A 4,709-nucleotide genomic window follows, 5' to 3' on the forward strand; every position below is an offset into this window, starting at 1 on the left:
CCCTCGCATCAGTCACTCCTTAGCCTTCATGAACAGCAGACGTTCACGCGCGGTACTCCTTGGATCTCGGATCCGAGCTGCTCGCCGCGTCGTGAAGCAGCTTGTGCTCACCTAAGCGCCTTTCTCTCTCTCTCTCTTCTTTCTTTCCCTCCCTCTATATCATCATCGGTCTCCATCCCTCCCGTCTCCGCTCTTTACGCCGCAAATGTTCTGTGATCAACTGGTACAGCTTTAGCTCATGTCTCGACAGTATGTATTCAGATTCGTCGTCACTCCTTGTTGACCGTATACAAAGAGCTCTAAACAGCGCTACGACTACTACCTGGATTGATGTAGGTCGACCGGCACCAGATCTCGGCCTGCTTAACTTGTGGGCAGCCCGCCGTCAAGCTGAGATGGCTGCTACGCGAGAGCCTACTTCGGGGCAGGCACTTACACCACTGAATTATCTTACTGCGAAGGCTCGGAGATATGAACGTGATCTCTCGCGACGCCGGTGGCATGCATTGTGTGAACAATGTTCTGATAAATCCTTGAATGCCCCACTCTGGCGAACGTTTCGTGCAATGGAACACGGTCGTCGTTCTAATGACGCAGCAGCAACAGCATGCTTTGCGGCTAATCTGTCGCCGGGCGTTTCCGCCAAAGAAGCTGCTCGAACATTTTTCCCAAAATATGATATATTGCCTCCTTCAGCTGCAAATTTTAATTTGACAGTATCCCTGCAGACGCATGGAAACTACCATCTGCTGCCGACGCAGATGGAATTGCGAGTCCCTTTTCGATGTCAGGGCTTCTGGCTGCTATTGACGATGTGAAACGGAAAACAGCGCCCAGCCTGGACCAAAATTCAGTATGAGGTTTACAAGAACCTCAGTACTGCTGCACTCCCTCAACTACTAGACACCATAAAGAAAGTGTGGCTTGATGCTGTCGTACCCGAGAGCTGGAAAACCGCTGTCGTGATCTCTATTCCCAAACCTGGAAAGCCTCCAACAGACCTCGCCAACTTACGACCAATCTCCTTAACATCAACACTTTGCAAGCTTCCAGAGAAAATGCTAGCCACACGACTTTCTTGGTGGCTTGAAAAGCATGGTTTTCATCACTCTGCTCAAACTGGATTTCGTCCATACATAGTTACAGAGGACCGGTTGGCGGTCTTGGCATCAGCAGTTCTATCATCTACCCGCAGCCGCAGTGTACGTACCATATTAGCAATGGACGTTGAAAAGGCATATGACAACATCAGTCATGCTGCAATCCTGAATGTCATTGACATGCTTCATCTCCCTCCGAGAGTACGCACTTTTGTCGCATCATTTTTATACGGAAGAAAATTTACAATACGCCTCAGTGGTGACACAGTTGGTTCATTCGTTTCACTACGTGGCGTGCCCCAGGGATCAGTATTGTCTCCGGCGTTGTTCAATATTACTTTCATCCCATTGGCGTGGCACTTACATGATATCCCTGAAATCAAGTTTTTGCAATACGCAGATGATATCACGGTATGGAGCACTCACCATGATCTCACTCGAGGCCGCCCTTCAGTCAGCATTAGACGTAACCTCTGATTACGCATCCTCCATTGGCCTTCAACGTTTTGTGTGTAAAACTACATACACGTCAGTCGCCAACCGCTGAGGATGCCGTAAACCTACCTCAAATCCAATTCGTCTCCCTCTATCAGGCACCCCACTACAAGGAAGTTCGAGCCTGAAAATTCTGGGCTTAACAATTGACCAATCAGGAACAGAAACTGCTTGACTTTCTCAGGAAAAAAAGCAAGCACTTCAAACTATGAGTTTAATAAGAAGAATTGCGCCTAACACGGGTAGCGCTGGCTCGTCTGTTGCACGCCAGTTAGTGAGGGCGGTTCTGCATGCCACGTATTGTTTATCAGGCCCAGTTCCAGCATCTTACAAGAGCACAATGGGATCGCCTTGAAGCCGTAAACCGAGAAGCTATGAGGACTATAACATGCTTCCACAACTCACACCGGTCGTAGTGTTGCAGGAGAATGCGCAACTTAACACCATCGATGAACTGCCGCAGCAGAGCCGTGATGCTCGCAGACTCAAGGCCACTTTGTCACATTCCACGCAAGCACTGAGGGCGTATGCAACCTCACACATTATTCTTCAGCCACCTGCGCCAGTTCTCCCTCCCTGGAAATTTATACAGTTAGGAGACAACAAGCCAACTGATATCCGCAGACCAACGTCTGCCTACTCGGCATCGTTACTTCGCCAGAAATTTGAAGAGCGAGATACTCACCTGCCTCAAGATTCCATAGTAGTGTACGTGGATGGAAGCCTGCAAGGCTGTGAAGCCAAAACGGCAATCTACTGTCCACGGAGACCTAGCCTGAATCAGACCACTACGTTTCAGCTTTCGGAATCACATCTTTCTGCGCTGAACTCGTGGCAGTTCAGGAGGCACCCTGCTCCGTGGCTTCCATAAACATGCTCCCTGCAGCAACGTTGTCATCCGCACTGACGCACTTCAAGCAGTACGTTTTCTCCGACGTGTCATCCGCTGCCCTAAAATTTGCCAAGACATCCACCAGCTTGCGGCCCGCATCCCACAGTCAGTACGCATTGAGTGGGTTCCACGGAACCTGCTGCCTTACCAAAGTCAAGCAGATTTAGCGACCCGCCTCGTGAACCAAGACGCATCAATCCCATGGCTCCTTGAAGTGGACGACGCTACCCTCCTTTTATCAAGAAAGAAACACCTCCGGCGCCGCACACGTGCACTTATCCCTCCGTGTGCGGTATCCCTTCCCCGTGGTCTCATCCATGCAGAGGAGTTTGTGCTTAGGAGGATCCGGGTCGGTGTTGCCCTCACACCAGCTGTCACTAGGACGTGGCCATACTTTCAACACTTATATCCCCGCCCAGTGTGCCCGATCTGTAAAAACGGAAGATGTTGAGGCCGACATTCATCACTTGCTGTGGGATTGCCCAGCACTGAAACCAACACGAATCCGGCACCTGAGGATAGCTGGTCTTTCAGCAACCAATCCTGCCTCATATGTTGCTTGGACGCAGCGACCTCATCATCGCTCACTCCTGGACTTCATAAAATAAGCCAACCTTTTTCCATTCATTTAATCATTTATTCATCCTTCATCTCATACTCTACTGATACCCTGAGGCAATAAATGTCGATTAAAAAAAAGTACTTCATTAGATCGCTAAATTACTAAGAAATATAATTCATTGCATTATACAATTTACCATAAAAAGTAATTTCATTGCAGTAATTAAATTTTAGTCATTCAATTATACAGCTGACATGTCTGGTGAAGCGCAATCCGCCAGTTGTGACTGAGTCTCGGCCGTGTATGTGTGCGTCTGGACGTACACAGGTAGATCGCTTTCTTGGTTCTATCAGAGTCCTTAAATGCTCTTGAAGGACTCTGATTCCAATGATCTGTATCTTTCTCCTTATCGTTCTTTTTCGGCTGGGACACCAACACGGTGTCCACCCCGCTACAAAGAAACTAACCATAGCTATCATTCTCGTACCCGAAAATTCTGTATCTTGGGGAGAATTTTGACCAGCATGTGTGCTCTGGCTGGTCAAAATTATATACTCAGCTAATTTGGGCGCTCGTGCTTGAACGTCCATTTTTGTTCTGAATATCCCTCGTCAACTGTGTTGCTAAGTCGCTATGACCTTACATAATAGCCTCGTCATCGGAAGAACCTTCCATGCGTACTGCTGCCGATCGCCGATGCGATCGGCTTTGTTTTTGGCAGCAGAACATGCGTCAGCACACAAGCATACCTGCAGTGGAATAATCTAGGCGTAGCACAGATTAGACCGCTAATTTTTAGGTTTAAGCATAGATTTTGGTCAAATTCTGGTGAGGTCGAATCTTGGGGTCCAGGGGGTGCTAGTTTCGGGGGCGGCCATCGCAATTTGGAGGTCATCATCGAGTTGGCTAGACTCGAATTAGATTGAATACTTTGGTCAGATTACCTGGTTAGTCTTGCGGGCACGCTCTTAAACATTTCCTGCGAGTACGCTCTGGGCTCTGTCCACGCGTGAATCTCCAGAACAGAGCTTAGTTCGTTCGATTAATTAACCAAATTTATTGGTTTCACTGACTTGATTAGTCCTACTATTTTACATTTTCCTTAATCAGCTGTTATATTGTCACCCGTACTAACCGTGTCAGTTAATTGTGAAGGAGAAGAAGACGAAGATCGGTGCGCAGGAATACGGGCTTGTGTAGGCAAGTACTGACGGCTAACAAGCGGCGGTGGTGGCTGCTGCGGCGCCGGGCGACTAGCGACGGACGCGTATGTTTCGACGGGCGGAGTAAGTGAAGAAGCAACGGAGCACTGTGGATAAAGGGCACGTTGTACTTCTTCGCGGACAGCGTCCGTGAGGGAGCAGGATGCCGTACCATCAGCAGGTGGAAGCTGCTGCCGTATCTCCTCTCGTACAACTTCGCGGATGATCTAGCGCAGGTTTACGTTGTCGATGGAATCGACCGAAAAGCGAGCAGCTGAAAGGTTCTAAACGCTGGAACCTCCAGCAAGGCGACGATAATGGTCCGCTCGCGTAACCAAGGCTCGCTCGATGATCGTCGTCTAGCTCTTACAAATTGTGCCACTGTAGTCGGCGGATCTCGAATATGCCCGCCGAAAATGTCACTCTTGATGCCCCGCATGAGTGCACGCACCTTTTTT

This window comes from Amblyomma maculatum, chromosome 9 (assembly GCF_055883805.1).
Source record: "Amblyomma maculatum isolate TAMU_Amacu chromosome 9, ASM5588380v1, whole genome shotgun sequence".
NCBI classification, from domain to species: Eukaryota; Metazoa; Arthropoda; class Arachnida; order Ixodida; family Ixodidae; genus Amblyomma; species Amblyomma maculatum.